Source organism: Dermochelys coriacea, chromosome 1, assembly GCF_009764565.3.
Source record: "Dermochelys coriacea isolate rDerCor1 chromosome 1, rDerCor1.pri.v4, whole genome shotgun sequence".
In the NCBI taxonomy this organism is placed as follows: Eukaryota; Metazoa; Chordata; order Testudines; family Dermochelyidae; genus Dermochelys; species Dermochelys coriacea.
In genome coordinates this window covers 131,487,737-131,508,255 of record NC_050068.2, presented here as the reverse complement: position 1 = coordinate 131,508,255, position 20,519 = coordinate 131,487,737, and the positions used below count along the sequence as shown (strand labels likewise).

General features: G+C 42.1%; 1 protein-coding gene across 3 annotated transcripts in view; it reads right to left on the bottom strand.

Annotated features, from left to right (window-relative positions):
• The window catches only part of TBL1X (transducin beta like 1 X-linked), a 311,634-nt gene extending 291,342 nt beyond the window's left edge, over positions 1 to 20,292 (bottom strand). For 2 of the 3 annotated variants that reach the window (XM_043500524.1, XM_043500574.1), the window contains exon 1: positions 19,890 to 20,292. The gene's annotated coding sequence lies outside the window, so the exon portion shown is untranslated. The remainder of the gene's footprint in view (positions 1 to 19,889) is intronic. The other variant, XM_043500312.1, reaches the window with a different exon arrangement.
• Positions 20,293 to 20,519: the final 227 nt, after the last annotated feature.

Below are 20,519 nucleotides of genomic sequence, written 5' to 3'. Positions count from 1 at the left end.
GATGTGCTAAAAAGCCCCAAATCTCTGAAGTCAATAGAAGATAAAAGCTTTCACTACTTCTGGAAATCAGGATAGTTTATTTCTGTGACCAAGTCTGGATTCAGGTGCCTAACCTTAGGCACCCAAGTTTTAAAATGTTTGCCTTAGTAGGTAATGCAGGCAGTTTTTAGCTTATCAAAAAATATCTTGTAGCATCCTTTATAAGTGGTGAACAGTAATTCTTGCCTAATTTAGGGAACTTTAGAAATGTTTAAAGTTAAATTATACTGTTAAACTATCATTTGATATTTGCATTCTGTGATTGGTAGGTCTTCCAAGAAATGCAGACAAATTAGTTTATATATGTCATCCAGTGCATAAAGAGCCTTACTATAGTAATTAAAGATGGTAAACACCTTTCAGATAATTGACAACCAGGCAGGATATAGCCCCAGAATGGAGAGCCCCTTAGATTTTAAATTAATCTTCTGCTTTCATGAAGTTTTTAAATACAGTTACAAAAAGTCTTGCTAGTTTTAAAGTCCAATCAATAAAACTCTCACCCCTTCGATATCCTTAGGGGAGCTAGAGGTGTATTTGGGGAAATCAATCATATAAAGATTTGAGTACTGGCTGCTGCCTAGCACGGAGAAGATTTGGACAATGCTTTGGAAAAGGAGAGTGTGTGTTGTGGAAAATATTACAATGTTGTGGAAGAAGCAATAGTTTAACAAACATACAGCCTGCACAAATGAAATCATGTGCGGTCTGGCAAATGTTTTCTTTAAAGAACTACACATCCCACTCATCCAAAAAAATATGTTAGAGGAATTTAGAGCTAGCTGAGGACCAGCAGCTGTAGGTGCCCTGCTGAGCACAACAGTCACGGAGAGTTAATGCAGAGCTGCTTTCAGTGACTTTCTAATGAAAACTAGAGCCCTCTTCATCTACAAGATGAAGAATATTTATGATAAATATGCCATCTTCAGAGAACTGCCAAATATCTTACTGGATTTATTTTAGCATGAGTATGTGCCAAGCTTGTTTATAAGCTACAATTGTCACTGCTATCAGAAGAACAAAAAATAATGTTCTTTAACTGCAGGTAGTTTGTGATCAATGTTTGGCCACACTGGGTTGTCTCAGGGTAGTGAACCAGAGTTGCACATATGTACACACGCCACAGTGGTCAGCCAACCACATGCATGCAGCGTTGGGAATAGAACTCATGACCTGCAATTCTACAGTGAAAACAAAAACTGAAGCTGTTTTCTAATGGCTGCTGACTCAGTTAGTGCCTTGAGTACCTTCTGTGACAAATCTGTAGTCCTGTATGGGCATAGTAGTGTCACTATTGATGAGGGCTAGTGGAAATTCCTCTTTAGTTCAACTAGTATCAACACTTTAGTATGTTAAAGTGTGCCACTCAAATTCCATATTAGACAAATGGTGATTACCATGTACTAGACTTGTTGAATAACTGAAAATGTTTTGCACCAGGCTCTCTCCCATTGTTAGACATTATTTTCCATGAAATTAATATTCCTCTTTAAAAAAATTGTCAGAAAAATGTTCTGATGATCTCTAAGAATCTTTACCTGAGTTTTGTGCAAGTCTTCAGGAAGTGTAAGTAAAACCGCAGAGTATGCCCCATACACACTGTGCTGGAACAGCTTGGTGTGTTTGCACAATAGATTTTGAACACTTCATTAAACCGGTAGGAATTACATGATGAACTTGCAGAGGAATGATGTACCTTGGAGTGGCTAATCTCAGAGCTAGACTACTCAGGGTGTGTCTGTCTCTCTCAGCAACTTTCTGAGCTATCTTCCCTCCCCCCCCCACCCCAAGAGCTGTTGATTGTGGTGTGAGGTTGAGATGTGAATCTGGAGGAAGTGAATGATGACAGAAGGGGATTCTGAACAGAAACAACGGCTCTAAAGCCGCAATGCCTTTATATGCACCTGAAGCCAGCAGACATTGATAGGGCTATATATAGCGTTCCCCAAAACATATGCCAATAAGTAAGACCAGACTACCTGTCTGAAAGCATAGTCTTCTCCTTATGACAAAAAGCCATCCAGTTTTCTCTCTGATCCCTCAAAAAGTTGGTAAACAAATTTTTTGTCTTAAAAAACCCTTTCAGACAGACACCCACATTCTTTATGTCTGCCTAATAAAAACAATCGTTTCAAAGCTGCACAGAAAAAGGTCATGCCTGTTATTTCAGCCAAGTCACTTGGTCAGACTTAAATGCCATACCTCTTTTGTGAGTCTCAGATCTTATTCCAGGGATGGAGACTTTGGAAAGGAAATATAAAAGGCTCTTTGGATGTTTGTTGGCATTTGTTGGTGATGCCAGGTTAGCGCTAGCACCGTCGATGAGTCTAACATAACATTGTGATACTTTAAAGGTGACTTTGAAAATGGTTTGTACCAGGGTGAAGCCAAAAAGAGCGAAAGCTCATGTTCCTTTGTAGTCTTCATTTGCCCTCTATAATAATGAATGATTAAAACAGATATTAAAATAATCTCCAGCTGGCTTTCGTAAAAGTGAAGACAGAAATTGCAGCATCCAAGTCACCTAGTTCCTTGAGCAAACTAATAGCATCATCATTCAGTATCTATTTATAAATGGCTTTGGATTTAGTGACGCTTAAAATAATGTCACAGTGGGATCCTGTAGTTGATAGCATCTTGTTTGTCTGCATCCTAAACAAGGTTACCTTGTGGCCTTTCTAACCAATACTGTGGTAGCAGAGGTGCACAAAAGGCAGAGGCTGCAGGCATTTTGCCCATGCTGGAGAGGTAGGCAAAGCGTCTCCACCAAGCTGGGGAAATGCATGCAGGAGCAGCAACCACTACACAGCCTGTACACAGATGCTGCAACGTGGACTCCCTCAAGGGCCAGCTCTGGTCTTCACATAACCCCCGTGTGGAGTGTTGGTGTAGAGCCCTGGCCGACCCCCTTTGTCTAGCACCAATGCGACTACTCTACTGGGTACCTAGTACAATACTCAACATGAATAAGGGTCGTGGACTCTGGCCTCAGCGAAGGGGAATATTTAAAGAAATTTCATCTTTCCAGAACAAATGCATTCTTCAAGTATAAGGCCCACTGAGGATGAACCCAGAGGGTGAAGCTTGTTGTGATCCTGGATGCACTGCTGTACTCTGCCTTGTCACTTTCCACACTCTCCCTAGAAGTATAGTGGCATTGATGTAGGGGTATGATGCTCGCTTTGGGTGCCAGAATTTATCACAGAAATAGAAAATTTCTATACCTTTACTTTTGAGTTATTTAAAACTAGACTGGACAAAATATTCAAGAAGATAGTTCAATCAACAATCCTGCACTGGTATTGGGATGGATTAGATGATTTATTAAGTTGCTTTCCATTACTAAATTTCTATAATTTTGTAAAAAATTGACAGGCAGAGAAAAGAGGAAACTTAACATATGTACATAAATCCAGGGTCACAGCAAATCTAGTGTTTTGTGTTTATTGCCAATTAATTCATTCAGCTGAAATTTTAACAGTGTTGCAGTCCATTTCCTAGGACTCATTTCCCCACCCTCATTCCTGAGGAACAGAGGGACATTCAAAAAGACAATTTTTAAGGTAGGTTATCACTGTCATTGGTTTGTCCTCTGTTCATATGGTAATAACCCTCCCCTCATAGAAGAGAGATATCTAGATATAACTATGATTTATAATTTCCTCAGATATTTCCTGATGTAGATTATACATTGTGCAAAGGACTAGCATGCTAGATACTGTATCATCTCTCTTTTTTTCCTGTTTTCTGTGTTATGATTTCCTATGTAGCAGCTGTGAGTTTGTGCCACCTTTTAACTCCGATTGCTATTACCTAGAGCAAAAGAAGCACTTGTATATTAAAACAAAAAGGAAAAAAGAACCCATCATACTTCAGGTGTTAAGTGAGGGAAACATGCAACTATGAGAAGAGGTATGGATACACACACACACACAGATGTGGAAAGAGATATTACATGTATAGTCTAATATGACATTTTATTTGAGCCCTTACAATTACAAAAAAAGTCTTCAGAAGAGTTTACAATTTAATTTCAGACATGAAACAACTAAGAACTTCTCATTAAGAAATCTTATTGTGTTTAGTCAGGAAGGTGAGGAGTTGAGTTAGCCAGTTGCATCACAACTGGGCAGCATTGCCAGAGATAAATGTTTTAGCTATAGTGGCAGAAGTAACAAAGGCATACAAATGAGAAGACAGTTTTACAGAGCAGGAGCTGCATCCTATAAAAATGGCTGACATGATTACGGAGCCATTTGAGGGAAAAACTGTGCTAACAAATGTTAGTCTCAGACCTCTGAAGCACCTCTCCTGTTTAGGAGGAGTGGCTTTATTATAAAATAAATGTCAAAGGTTTACGTTGTATTGTCCAGCCTGAAAACAGAGTGGCTATCTGACACACACAGTTGGTGATAGTATACTGCCAAGCTACAAAAATAAAGAGTAAAATTTACTGGCCAAACTCAGTGGGGTGGGTGTGCCCATGCAAACGAGATCAGCCCCTGAAGTCCTTTTCCACAACTCACCACCAGATGTCAGGTTAGAGCTCATTCTGATTCTTACACACATAATCCCGCTCTGTGTCACGGGGACATCACAACAAGCATCTCTGTGTAGGAGCAGGATTGTATAATTGTACTAGAGGAATGAAGGTATCAATGTATGTCTTGATTTCATTCTACCAGCCACCCCATTTTGAATAGCAGAAAGGAATGACCCTCTGGAACTATGAGGATTCTGTTTCCCATGCATCACAAATTAGGCCCTTTTAGTTTTTATTTTAAGGTTTAGTTAGTAAGAGATAGGATCTTATATCATGTCTATGTTAAGTAGATTAGAGGAATGTTGAAGATCTAGGCCCCAATGTGAATTGTTTTGATTATAAGATGTAGTAAGCTTTAATTTACAACAAAGATTTAATTTACAATGTCTTTTCCCTTGATATAAAATACTGCTGTATTCTTAAAGGTCTCTGTGAAAGACTATGTGAAAGAGGAATATGCGCATCAGGAAAAGATAAGGTGTGAAGGCCACTGTTAAAGTCAGATGGTCAAGGAAAGGGCAGTGTAGAGACTTAATGACACCAGAGAACCATCAACGCACATCCATAATGAAGGAAGGGCAGATTGAGGACCCTGATGTGGAGGCTGGCAGCCCTAAAGACAAGATAATTGATTAAATCAAACCAGGACAGGATGACCCTCTCAGAGGTGTTTTGGAATGTTAACATCAAAAGATACCAATTAAGGAGTAACCAGTCACAAACTGACACAGCAAAATCCATAGACTTCAACAGAAGAAAAAAAAAAAAAAAGATTAAGAACGGGATGCTTGGCCATGGGACTTTGGATTCATCTTGCCACACTCCAGGAGCATTGAATTGCAACTGACAGAACCCGGCTCCTTCTGCAACCAATCTGGCTGGCCACTAGCTTGATCCAGACTCTGGACTGGTAACTATAAACATCAACTGGCAGGACTGTGTGCATGGGGTGTGTGAGAAATATTGAAAAGCATAAGCTAACTGTTGTATTCTCAATAAATGCAGCATGCTGCCTTCTCCCCTATAAAGATCCCGTGTGCTTCTTATAAGTATAAGATCTGGAACATAAGGGCAGTTCTGTCTGTTCCTCAGAAGTCCCAGGCTGCCTTCTCAGGCTCTGGCTGTGCTGCAGGGATGCTGTGGGTTGGACACTTGCTCTGGCAGTGGTCACACACTCAGGCTCTAGGTAGCAGGACCCTTCTTCCCAGGGTGGCCCCCCAAGTCTGGCCTGCAAGGCTTCTTCACTGGGGGCATCTCCGTGCACTGGGCCTGCTGCCCAGGGCCCCCCCCCTCACTTTCCCCAGTTGCGCATTGCGCCAAGCTCCGGACTCTCCAGCTCCAGCCCCAGCTCCACTCCTCTGCCTCAGCGCTGCTGCTCTGCCTCCAGCTCCCTGGGCTGCTTCTCTGGTCGCTGCAGCTCTCCCAATCGGCACCAACTTCCCCTCTTTTCCATGGGTGCTGATCCCCCTCTGCCCTTGCCCCCACTCCACCCCTTCCATGAGACCCTGCCCCCATTCCAACCCCTTCCCCAAAGTCCCCACCCCACCACTTCCTGGAGCTTAATACGCTGCCAAACAGCTGTTCAGTAGCAGCCAGGCAGGAAACACTGGGAGGTAGGTGGAGGAGCAGGGACGCGGTGCGCTCAAGGGGGTGGGGATGGAGGGAGGAGCAGGAGGTGGGGTGAGGGGAGCTTGTGTGCAGGTGGGTGCAAAGCACCCACTACTTTCCCCCCCATGGGTGCTCTAGCAGTGGAGCACCCATGGAGTTGGCACCTATGGCTTTCCCCACAGGACAGGTCCGCTCTGTGGGCTGCTTCTGTGACTCCACTCCCAGCACCGACCTGCTCCCTGGGCTGCTTTTCTGGTCCCTCTGGATCTGGCACAGCTCTGCTCCCCAGCTCACCTTGGGCCCTGCTTTTTCCTTAGCTCAGCCCCACTCTGTTTGACCCAGGCAATTTCAGCTCACCCAGAAGATGGGACCCTGTGACCTCCTGCCCTGTCCATCAGGCTGACCTGGAGCATTGGCCTCTCCCCATTGTTCCTGGGGACTGTCAGTCTCAGGGTCCTGATTTCCCATCGACCCTTCCCCTTACTTTTGGTACTGGGAGCTAGCCAACCAAAATACCCCAACTGAGTTTTAGCTGTGCTTTGTAAAGCTGGCTGCCATGTGCCTAACTGAATGGAGATAGTAAGTGCTGCCTGCCTACCCCTTAAGGCATGGGGTGGAGTCAGCTATCCCTTCATGAAGGGATAGGCAGCCACTGAAATGGTCCAACTAAAATAGAGCATGGCCTATTGTGGGATCAGGGAGATTTCCATTGGTTTGGTTTCAAAACTTATTAGATTCATCCCTCATTTGAATGTCACAGACCTATTTCCTTAGGTAATACAACCACTGCCTTGGTTCCCCTCCCCTGTTCTTCTCCATCTCAGGTGATATAATCCAGGTTTGCTTTAGTTTTAAGCAACAAAATTTTCAGAAGACAACTCTTGGCCTATATTTCAGCCCTTTGCTATTTGAAAAATCTGAAAGATTGCTTCCATTATAAATTGCTAGAAGTTCCAGTACTTAAGTAGTGATATAAAGATATATCAAAAATTCTTTGAAATCTGAATTACTATCCAGTCTGCATCTATAAGATAGCTGGGAAAAATATGTACAATCCTTGCACTTCTTCCAACGGAGAAAATGTTTATTTTTGTCAGCTACCCAAATTTCCTTTTCAGGATTTTGCAGTATTACAGTGCTTGGGATGTTGTTGCTATTCAGGTGGTTCAGTACTATCAACTATATTTACAGTAGGCAAGTGTTAATTTTTCTTTCTTCCTCCCATCCATTGTGTGGTTGTTTGACATTGCTTTCATTATGCTCCAGATGTAAACAGATTCTAACACTGCTTCCCCCCCATCCCTTTTTGGAGGGGGGGCTTCTGCTTCTTTATAACTGGAGTGAGGTTCCCCCCCTCCTTTTTTTGGCTTTTGCTTCTACACAGGGATAATTACCATGTGGTCTCCATTTGTCTGTACATTCAAGACCCCACACTAGATAGAAAACAAATCCAGTTGACTAAAACAGCATTTCCCCACAAAAGGCATTGATGCATATCTGGCAACTTTTCAATGCCAAATGAGTCATCAAAACATACAGATTGTAAGAATCCTTTTTCACCTAATCCAATAATGGGTAGGCAGAGGATATAACTTCATCTTCAATATGCATGCAGAATATATAGGAAAACAAAAGATAAAGACATGATTGCAAGGCAGACAAGAACATGCTCTTGTGTAGAGAGAAAATGGAAAACAAACCATTTGAATCAGGCTGGGCTGAGATTTGAATTGCAGCAAGCTATTTGCCAGAGATTCAACCTCTGGGGAGCAAGTTTGTTCCCTCCTCAAACATACATTCACACTCACATCCTCTCATATATTCTGGTGTATGAGTCACTGTAACAGGATCAGCACCCACCTCGTGTGTGTGCGCCCCTTCTCTGGCCAATAGGGCCTGCAAACAGTTTTTTCATGGGGGGCCACACCCACTTGTCATGGATGGCCCCCTTTGGTTGGGTGTGAGCCTGCTTTTGGTTTTAGTTCTTATATCAGGGTGGCACTCACCTCTCACTAGCAACCCCTGGCTGATGGTTCTCTTAGCAGTCTTCAGCAGCTGAGCCACACATGCTGTACCCCCTTCCAGGGAATACAGTTCAGGGTTCTTATCACAGCCCTGGTATGGGGCCAGAGCTCTTAGGCTTCTTCCCAGAGGCACTGCCTTCTTCAGACACCTAGCTGGAGCCATCTTGGTACCCTCAACTGGTCTCCTTTCAGCAGTCCCCTGCCCCATGGCTCTGTCTGCTATCAGACCAGCAGAGTCCATCTTGGTACCCTTGTCTGCCCACACTAACCTTTCAATGGCTCTGCTGCTATTCTATCTATCTATCTATCTATCTATCTAGCCATCCAGCCAGCCAGGCACCCAGTCTTTGGCAGCCTTTGCTGGGCTCAGTTCTGTCCGGTGAGCTATCCACAATCCTGCTGTTCCTCAAGCCACCTAATCCTCCCTCATCAAGCTCCACACAGTAACTAAAGACTCTGCTCTTCTTCTTGCCTTTTATCTGGCCTTTGTGGCCCCTTATTGGTCGTTCCATCAGCCCCTCTGATTGGCCATTCTTCTGCAGCCCACTCTAGGTTGCCTGGAGGACTTCTCTCTGCTCTATTCTCGGACAGGGTGATGCAGGGCTGTGAGGCCTCCAACAGGGGGCCTCCAGATGTAGTCCACCCTGCCACAGTCCCACATTAGGCTTGTGATAAAAGAACAAATTTATGAAATCTGCTGATAATCAAAAGCTGCTTCTCAGACTACAGATGAAAAGCAAAGTTTATAAAAAAAAACTCTCAAAAATTCCACCAGAAAGTCAGTGAGGAAATTCAATTTGTTCCTAACACAGAAGCCAGGGAAGCTGCTGCTACCACAAGGTGATATTTAGGACAAAAATTATGGAGTCATAATGTGGATCTAAACACACATTAAAAAAAAAAGTATGTAAATCGAGTCTTGAGATTCAGAGAGGAAAAATGCATGTGAAACATGAGCCCAAAGGGCGTAAGTTCCTTTTTATTAATTTGGGTACCATAGATTGAAAAAGGCAAAGAACTTCTTCTTTAGCTCTCAACTGGTGCTATGGCTACACTATGGTTTATGTCAGTACAACTTATGTCGCTCAGGGGTGTGAATAAGCCACCCTACCCGAGCGACATAAGTTACACTGACTGAAATAGCAGTGTGGACAGTGTTAGGTCGGTGGAAGAGCTTTTCCCGCCGACAGAGCTATTGCTGCTCGTTGGGGGTGGATTAAATAGACATGAGAGCTTTATCCATGGGAGATGCAGTGCCTATTGTCTGAGATGATTGTCAATATCTCCTGGAGGTAGGGAGTGTGCATATGTGCTGGAACTAGTGGTGCTGGGGGTGCTCCCGCACAACCTGGCTTGAAGTGGTTTCCATCATATATAGGGTTTATAGTTTGGTTCAATGGCTGTCAACACCCCCACTATACAATTGTCCCAGTACCTGTGGTAGGGTGCCAGTTTGTGTTAAAGGAAAGATGGCTAGACTCTAGCAGAGGAAACAGCCCATTATCATAGACAATCCTCTTAATTAGCTCCCAGTCATGCATTTCCCAGTTTTGGGTATAATTATCAAGAAAGTTGTGATGAAACAGCTCCATCAGGATTTTCATGTCTCTGACCCTGTGTTTTAGGCTCAAGTAGAACACAAAAACTGCTTTGGCTATGGTGAGTGATATTCTCCTCCTGGTCATGGAGGAGATTAAGAACCAGGTGTCCAGGCAGCTTCTCTTACATCTATCCAATGCCTTCTACATCACTGGTGATAAGGTCTTGTTGACATACCTGCTGACTCTATCTACGCTCATTTCTTTCTAAGAGAGCCACAGATTTACTCATGCTGGGTTTCCCCAGTGGTCTATTTTATTGATCCTCTTACTCAAGTGAATATGGGCCAGGAGAAGTGTTCATAAGGAAACATGGGTTATAGTGTCTTTAGCATGCAATGACACATGGATTTATAATTAACTCTTTAGATCTAACCATGTCAGTAGAACAATGTACTAAAATCTAATAAAGATTGGAGAATAAGGTAAGGCTAACTGGGTGACTGGGGGCTAGATCTTCAGACGGGGTCAATTGGTATAACTCCATTGAAGTCAACTGGCAATTTACATAAACGGAGGTTCTGGCCATGTGTTTTTAATAGATATAATGTGCTTAGAGTATGGGATAGTAGTGAATCATGAACTGAACAGAAGTGCTAAATAGTGTTAAAAGAATCAGGGGTACAGAAAGTATCCGTCTCACACCCACCATTGCCTTTTTTCTTGATTTCTCATTTCCCCATTATAAACACCCTCCCCCCACACTGACCTCTGGATTCAAATATGTTTGCAATTTATATATTTTGTACTTTAATTTTTAACTTTACCTAGGAGATTTCCTTGGTTTGTTTTTTAAAAGAATGTTCAGTTTTCCCTATAGTTGGACCCTGTAATCCATGTTTTTTGCTTCAGGGGTTGGACTGGCTTTTCATGTTGTTAAAAACTTGTTGTATAAAAACTATCAAAACTGCCATTGTTAATTCACAGTTTGAGAAATCAACAGACAAAAGGAGCTCTCTGTAACCCATGCACTTGTAATGTGAGGTGAGAAAGGTAGCTTTTTGCAGTCTGCACATGCCAGGTGGCATTCCTCTGCTACAGTGCAAGTTAGAAAAATTTGTGTAAATGTCATATGTTTGATACATTATTATGGCAAGTGTTTGAAAGGGATGATCTTGTTTTATGTTGATTGCATGTTTCATTTTTAGATTTAACTAATATTTTGAATGATTTGGACATTTATTAACAATGCAACAACAGCAGCTTCAGCTTGCTGCAGAGTTTTGCACTGGTGTCCTATACATATTAGGAGAATTTTGGTCCAAAATGCTGCCAGAGTTGTAACAGGAATACAGAAAAACAAAAAGGCATCTTTCATCTTAAACCAGTAAGGTAGAAAAGGAAGAGAATAAAAGTACATTTACCTTTTATATTGTAAATGCATTACAGTTACTAGTTCCCTACTAAACAAAATATTTAACAATTCAACTTTGCGAGAATTTTATATTGCTCAGCTGTCACTTAGGGCTTGTGTAGACTGGCAAGTTTCTGCGCAGTAAAGAGCTTTTTGCGTTCAAACTGCAGACATGTAAGTTCGACTACTCACTGACAAGCCACTTTATGCGCAGAAACTCCTCAGTTGCAGTGCTGCAAAAAACCGACCTTGACGAGAGTTGTAAGGCTATTTGCGCAGAGGCTCCAGTGCTCTATTGCTAGTGTAGACACTTGATAGATTTCTGCACTATTACTGGCCTCCGGAGCTATCCCATAATGCCTCAAATGACCGCTCTGCTCATTGTTTTGAACTTGGCTGCCCTGGAGACATGTGCTCCACCACCTTCAAAGCAGTGTTTCTGACAGCCATTGCGTGCTGATCTGCTGATCAGCTGATCTGCTGATCTGCTCTGGGACACAAAGCAAACTATTAATGTGGAATGCTTGTGCTGTTGAACACAAGGGCAGCTCTCTCTCTCTCTATCTATCTTTGTCTTTCTCTCTCTGTGAGCACAGGGAGGGAAGCGGGGGCTGATGTTGGGGTTTCCCCCTCCCCCTGCCTCAGAACTGGTTGCTTCCTGCCACTATCTGAACTTACAAGACAGCATGCTGACACACTCTCTGTCCCCCCAAACACACTGTCCTCTCCCACCTCCACACACACACACACACACACCCCAAACTTCAGTTGGAAACCAGCTGGCACTGTAGTAGGATGCCCATGGAACAATGGGATTGGGAAACCTGCATCATGTGATGCTGTGCCTGCCCCAAGAGGCATTGCAAACCCTTCCCAAAGCACCCTGCAGCCAGTTGCACAGTGGGATAGCTACCACAATGCACCACTGTCTTTGCCATTGCAAGAGCTGCTAATGTGGATGCGCTCCAGTAGCACAAGGAGCACAGTGTGGATACGTAACAATGGTTTAATTCCAGCATTTTAATAAAAGTGGTATAACTTGTGGTGCAGAAACTTGCCTGTGTAGACATACTCTTAGAAGGTGCTCACAATCCATTGCATATAGAAATCTATCTAGGTTCCAAAAACCCTAAAAGTTATTTCAAAGTTAAGGCCCTGAGCCTGCAAATATTTGCATATAAGCTTAATTTTACTTACATGATTCTACCCTTACTGAAGTTCTGTTGGTTTGAACCTATAGCTTTGCGCTAGAAAATTGAAAAAGTACTTTTTAGCTAGGATTCCCTCTTATCTGCTATCAAAAACAACTATGTGTTAAGATAGACCAGATAAAACTATTTTCTATACTGTTTTAACAGGCATCTTTAGAATTGGTAGAAACAAAGAGCCAAGATATAGGGCCAAATCCTGGTCCCTTTTAAGACCATGACAAAACTCTCTGTGACACCAGTGGGACCAGGATTATCCCCATATTGCATCTATCTCATCAGTACTTCTTACTTCATTTCCTTCAGATTTCTCAGATAAGTACTATCCGGTCCTGGTTATTTAACACCCTTGAATATCTCTACTTGCTTCCCAATTTTCTCTTTAAAGACCTCAGTTTCTATCAAGGCCACATTCTAATTGCCTTTTAAAGATGGCTTTAAAGTTTCCTTGTCTTCTACATCACAGAGGAGGCAAATGTGTAGTACTGAAGCTGCTAGCTTGCCAAACCTTTTAACCTTCAGGTCATGCTGCAAGGCCTATCTGTTTTCCCAAGTCTCTTTTTTTTCAATTTCTCTGGGCTGAAACAAGGGATGGTAGCAAGGGATGGTGACCAGACAGCAAATGTGAAAAATCGGGACGGGGGTGGGGGTGAGCAGTAATAGGAACCTATATAAGAAAAAGACCCAAAAATCGGGACTGTCCATATAAAATTGGGACATCTGGTCACCCTACCGATAGCCCAGCATAGCTGGAGTGCAGTGGAGTCACCTATTCATGCCAATAGGGCCATCTCCAGCAGATGCTCTATTGGTGGATAAGGTGGTCTGGGGGCATTCCACCAGCCCAGTGTCAGTGGGGAAGCTCTATTATTCTGGGGAATTTCCTGTTGGGGAGATCTGTCTGACTTCTAACCTCTTTACAGCACAGAAGCAGAGTAAAGGATCTGAAGTCGAGCCCACAACCAGGATTACTGTCTTTATTATCTCCAGTTTTTATCAGTCTACTCCACTTGTAGTTGCTATTAAAGTGATTTGCAAAACTTTCTTTACAGACAATTTATTCTCTTCTTCTTCCTTCCTCCCGCTCCAGTCTTCACATTTAGCTATTAAGTTTTGTTTTCTCAGCATTTGGTAAAGCTTGTGATGTTTAGATCCCCTCCGGGTTCATATACTTTTATTTCCTCTATTTTTCTGGTCCACTTCATTCATTTATAGTATATTTAACCTCCCCCCAGTGACCTTATTACTTTCTTTTGCATGATTTGTAAAAACATTCTTCTCTATTTACTTCTCTTTTGATCTTATTTTATCTGTTGGGTGCTCAATATTATTCCTCTTTGTCTGCTAATTTTAGCAACTTCTTCCTTCCTGCTCTCTGCGTCAATATAAAGTGCCTCATATTCTATAATCACTATTTTTATCTTTGTCTGTAGTAGGTAAAGCTCTCTGGTATAGCTTTGTCTGTTCTTTCAGCTAGAGTACTGACACCCCTTCTGTTCATGTGTAATCTATCCCCACCCTCCATATGGTTCTTCAAAGAGCTACAGCACCATTGGAGAGTCAGGGGATTCTAGGAAAAGCTATCAACAGAGGCGAAAGACTGTCACTCCTTGAGAGCTACTGGGTGGACTAAAGAAGCTTTGTTGCAGCTCACTTCACTTAACGCCCAGGACTTCAGACTTCACTACAGCTTTTTGAATCTCTTTCGCTTGTTTCAAGTCACTTGATTTTTATGGTCACCAGGTTGATTTTACATTACTGCATTGTCTCACCATGCTACCTGCCTTTCTCCTCCAACTCTTTGTCTCTTCCATTTCCCCTCTCGCATCCATCTCCCTGTCCCATCAATCTCCCTGAAAAAGTTCTACATTTAGAAATGTAGTTGAACCTTCAAGGCATGGTCATAATAAATCTGAGTAACCACTCAATCTCATCCTTCTCCTTCTCCTTCCCTGCCTCATCCTTCCAATTTGTTACACTAGTTATATCTATAATTAGTCTGTACACTCTGTGGAGAATTATCTATGAAGTACCTCGTACATTTCTGGATTCTCTATAATTAACAAATAATAGTCACTGAGGACAGGATTAACTGTTTCATCTTGCTGTTTTCTATCCTTCCTGGATGACTACACCATCTTATTTTTCCTCTGTCATCAGTAGGCCATGTGTCTTCTATAGTATACAAAGCAGAGACTCTCCTGCTTTGTGTGTGGTTAGTCTCCAAGTGGTAAAAGACACAGATTGCCTCAGTGATGAACTTTTCATTCTCCTCTGCCATTTTACAGCCTTGCTTTCCCAATTCTACACTAGCCAACAACCCCACCCCTGCCTGCACACATGTATTATGGACATATAGTGAGGGAAGCCAGAAGCCCCACCAGACACTGTCTGGAAATCACTGATTCCCACTCTGTTTTAGTCGACAATATCTTCGAACTTTAAGTTGTACAAACAAAAACCTCAAAGAAGAAGAGGTAAGGAATCTTGATATAAAGAAAGCAAATTAGACCATAATGCTTCACCCCATACTTTCCACACAGTCAGAGTCATCTATAGTGCAATGGAAGTCAGTGGTCTAACAGATTAGAAGAACAAAAATACACTTTACCCAGAGTATTCCAGTTGCACAAAAAATAAAATAAAATTAAAAAAAAATACTCTGAGAATTTGAGCAGAGAAGTAGATTTCCCTGACTGTCAGACATATTAAATCCCACTTTATTTCTTTTATAATGATCATCTGTTGTAATTGTTAAAGTTAATGATTTATGCTGCTCTTGAAAATAAAACCCAAGAATGTTAATACCCAGAAAATGTATTAAAATTTCTCATCTTTGTTTTCAGAACCAGCATAAATCATTATCTTTAAACATATGGCTATGTAATGCTTTTAGGGCTAACCCCATAGAAACCAATGTCAGCACTAAGTAGAGCGTTTGTTAAATTCAATAGAATACAGAACATATACTGGCATAGCTAGTTAGAACATGTAGAATATAGCTATGCCAGTATAAATTTTAAGTGTAGACCAGGCCTAAGCATATTCTGATTCTCTCAACAGAATTTAGGGTGTTTGTTTTTCCCTGAGATCAACCTTAGATACATGTAATTCCACTACTGTCCCACACCCAGTTCCACTCCTATTGAAATTAAAGGGAGTTTTGACATTGACTTCAATTGTTTGCAAAGAACTTTGGATCCTTTAAGTTGAAAAGTACTATATAAATGTAAGATATTCTTAGCTCTATAATCTAGTCACACTTTACATCTCTGAACTGCCTCACAAAGAGGAGACTGACTAAAAGATCAGGATTAATTTAAATGCTAGAATAGTATACTAAATAATAATGTTGTGCAGTGATACAAATCTCTTCAGCTGTGTACCTCAGAGCACTCTACAGACACCAACACGAGCTTCACAGAGATGCTGGGAGGTAGTGCAGTGGGACAGACTAGATGCTGAATTCCTAGGAGACCTTCTAGATTATTGGTACAGTCCTAAGAGGTCTATAGGCTACAAAACTAGATTGGTAAGGGTTAAATGACTGATGAGTTGATGCAGTTGGGGCTCATTTAAGTTGCAGGTCTCAGCTGTCAGATATAAAAATGAAGAAGACTGAAAGGTGTGGCTGGTGATGGGGGACATGGTGGTTCTCAGGGCACCCAGGACTCTAACTTACCTCGTTATCCCCTCCCTCCAGCGAGAGGGATTCTTGCCCATGGTGTCTGTGTGTTGGCTCTCTAACACCACTAGCCTTTCAGTTACTCAAGCACTCTCCTCTGGCCCTGCTAGTCCTGCCTTCATCTTGCAGATTAACCATAGGTGCAGCCCAATCCCCGAGTCCCTTTGAATTTTTCCCCTGTGATGTTGTTTGCAATTGTCTTTGATGGTTTTCCATCGATAGTCTTGAGATTGAGCCAGGTTAGACCATTGAGCCTTGCATTGCATCACTGACTAACCAGGAAGGGATGACAACTACCTCCAGGTTGAGTGAACTGTCACTGAGATGTATTATCCCCTGGTGACTAACTTTTACATTAAGGCTACACAGCATACTTTCAGTATAGTTCCATTATTCCTTAAATACTACCCACGCATACATTTCATAATGATTATGAGTCTTGATAAGTTACAAAGCTTTATGTATATACCTTACATGATCTCTTATGGATAAATATCTGCAAGACACGTGTAGTGAGTTTCTCAGGCCTGAAACAAGAGTTGGCAAAAAACAGGGGACCCTTTGCCAAAAGGCCTGTATGTCATAGGGGAGTACTGGTTTTAAACTGGAAGGTCCAGTTTTTTGCTTTGGAGAGCTCTATTTTGCTTTTTTTTTTTTTGCTTGAACCCCAAAGGAGGAAATGTGGTTGTTGGGTTTTTTTTTTTGCTTGTACCTCAAAGAACAGAAGGGAGGGCCGTCTTTAAAAACAAACAATTATCCCAAGATGAAATAGGGGAAAGGGGAAAAAGACAACTTAATTGTGTTTGCTTCTTTGTTTACTTGAGTAACTTCCCTTGCAATGGGTCAGAGGCAGCCCAACCGCTGCCAGGTAATTAAATATCCTTACACTGGTTTTAGAGAATTGTAAACGGAGACACCAACAGGTGAAATGATTTGCTCAAGTACACAGTAATGCCCAGATCCTCAAAGATATGTAGGCTCCTAACGCCCATTGATTTAAGTGGAAATTAGGAGTCTAAATACCTTTGAGGATATGAACCTAGATCAATAACAAAGTTGGGAAGAGAACCAAGTAGTCTTAACTCCCATTCCCCTGCAAGTCAAAAAATGAAAAAAAATCTCCTCTGTCCTTTATTGTTATTAATTATTTGCACTGTGGTAGTGCCTTGAAGCTCTAGTCATGGGTCAGGACCCCATTGTTCTAGGCTCTCTACAAACACAGAACAAAAACACAGTCCCTGTCCCAAATTGCTTACAGTCTATATAGGAACACTTGCAAAACACACTTCTACTGGGTAGAGGGAATCATTGTTGTTATGGATTTAATCTTGGTTTCTGGTGACCAGATTTGCAACTAGATTATATTAATGTTCTCCTTGGTTTGTAAATCTAGATTTTAGTTTAAAAAAAGTGATTTTGTTTGCCAGGTGTGTTTTTTCCAAGTTTTCACAGCTCTTATTTCAAATTTCTCTATTTCCCCCCGATTTCTTAATTCCATGGTAAATATTAGGTTACATCTGAAAATCCAAGTGTTCATTTTGACTCTCACCTTCTGTGATTCCCTTGTGCGTGCCCCGTCCCCTCATTCAGACTCTCCATTTGGGGACAAAAACATAAGTGCTATTATGAGTGATGTGTTATCCTTAGGAGTTTGGCTCCGTTGGTAAGTGCTATTTCCGCAGGATGAGGCAGTCTTACACAAGAACAAAACACAGTGCTGTAGTGTTGGAGCTGCCGTCTTCCAAATGAAATGTTAAAGTGAGATCTCGGCAGGAATTAAAGATCCTTGTGGAACTTTTTGAAAAGAGTGGAGGATAAACCTGATGTTCTTGCCAATATGCCCTCCCTTTCGATAAAACAAGCTGTAGTCTTAAAGTTTCAAAGGGATTTCAATATAGCCTTCTTTTGTATGCTTGAAAATCTCTTTTGTACCTAGTTTTTGCACATTCTCACTTACACATTGTATTATTTGTGTCTGTATTCAGAAACCCCTTTCGTACTTGAGTTGTGTGCTTAGATGGGTTTTTGATTGTGTACATTCTATAATATACAAATGAAAAGCTATACATAGTTTGCAGGTAAGTGATTTCTGCACAAATTATGTACTCACAAATAACTTAATTTTGAAAATTTGGCCTCTAATGTCCAAGTCTATACAAGTGCTATTTGTGGTGGGGTTCTTATTACATCCCAGAAAGCCTATGTTAAAAGAACATTACAGCTACAAAGTCAAGCATGCGAAAATTAGAAAATGCCTGAATTAAGATGACCTGTGCAGCTTTAATTTGGTCCCTTTGTGCATACACATTATGAGACAGTCTTTAATTATGATCAAATTCTATTTTTTCTAAGGGGTCCTTTCCTCATTCAGAGCACAGGACAGACATTGATCACTGAATGGGGAGCTATTTAATGTGTTTTTATCCTCACCATACTGTGTCACCCCATTCATTGTGTATCCTGCACAGAATACAGAATTATTAATTTAATCATGAGCTTTTCTCTGCTGCTTGTATCATAGTGTCTTACTGCTTTACAAACATTCATGAATTTATCTTCACAATACCCAGGTAAGCTGAGATGTTTTATTATCCCTGTTTTATCCATGGGGAACTGGGGCACAGAGATTAAACTCAGAAGTGTCAACTAATTTTGGGTACCCAATTTGAGAAGTCTACAATCTGATTTTTAAGATTTTTAGCATTTTATAACACTTTATATATTCAAGCACACCCCCCACTTATGTCAGTTGCACAGCTGTGAGTACTCGGCGCTTCTGAAAATCAGACTCCAGATGTCTCAAGTTGGGTATCCAGAAAAAGGGAAATACACAATGGCCACCTGTGAAATTTTTGGTATATGTGACTTGCCCAGTGTCACATATGAACTCTGGGGCAGAGACAGGGATAAAATCTAATTCTCCAGGGTAGCAATTAACTGTCTTTACCACAAGACCATGCTTTCTCCTCTGCAGTCCCTTGCCTCATTCATTACACACTTTTGAACAGTGGGCTCTGCCAGGGGTTCTCTGTTCAGCGTCCCCCTCTGGATCCCTCGTTACTACCCTTTAACCCCACTCCCATCCCAGCTTTTTCATCTGTTGTCCCCTGTCATTGCTTACCCCACCCCTCACTCTTCATCTCCTCCCCTCCCCTGACTTTGTTTCTCACCCCTCTACCTTTGAGTCAGGCAACCTCCTTCTTTTCCTTCACACTATTGGTGGCACTTGAAAGCACAGGAGAGGCTGTCTCCCAGCACTCATTTACAGTGTCGATCATCACAGCAGCCACTGGCAGCTAGATGAGTATTGTTGGGCAAGTTCTTCTCCATCCCTGCAGCCCTGGGCTAAAGCATACCCAGTGCTCTGTGGGGATGGTGCATGCACACTCTGGTCATACATAGGAACTGTAATGGGATGGAATGCCCAGTACAGACAAAATCTCTGGAAAATTTAGCTGCCAAACTGTAAAAAGAGTCTCTTCTGAACATGCATGGGGTGCGATTTTTCCAGAGGTTTATAACCTGGTGTTGACAGCAGCAAAAGGGACCAGATTCAATTTTCTTTGGGTTTCCTTAAAGATTTAACTAACACTGGCTCGAGTCTCCACCCAGAAACCTGGAAAACTATATCTTCCACCCAGGGCACCCCTGATGGGCAATACTTCCTGACTCACAAACGCTAAGCCCAGAGGCTTATAACAATGAGAACTTGATTAAGTGGGGGAAAGGAAGGGACAATAAAACAAACTTGGGAAAACCAGCAATTAATAAATCCACCAATTCTATGATGCAAGATGCCCACCCCTCCCCTCAATGGGCCTGTTATTCACAGTTAGCTGTCCTGGGTTGGAGAAGTCCAAGGATACAGGCAGGCCAGTGCTGCTTGGGAAGCTTTGGGGCCCTCTACCAGCTGACCCAGCTGGGGAGATTTCAGCTTTAATTGATGGGTAGGGAGGTTAACCACACCACAGTCCCTTAAGTACACTGCTGGGGCTTCAACCTAAGCTACATCAGCTCTGTTCCAGTCACCACTGCTCTACACTGTCCATTACCTTAAAGTGGCTGCTCTGTGCCAGCCATTACCCAAAGCTACCACTCTACACTGTCCATTGCCTCAAAGCCATTCTCCGATCTGTACTATCCACGGTTCTACAGCACTCTCAGTTCCTCTCTTTAGAGACGAATCAGAAATATGTAAGACCCTTTACAGAGTTCTTATCACCACAAAAGCACTCCCAGCCAAAAGCAGCTCCCTAACCCAGCTATGCCTGACATCATTCTTGGTCAGGATGACACCAGGCACACTTGATGTCAGTGTCTTGTCCTGGTACTTCCCAAGAAGGCGTCTGGCACGTCATTTCCCCCAAACGTAAAATTTAACCAAAATGTCCCAAACTGTCAAATCAAACTGAAATGCAAATGAGATCTCGCCCATTCAGTTGATTCCCTTTGCTCTCCAA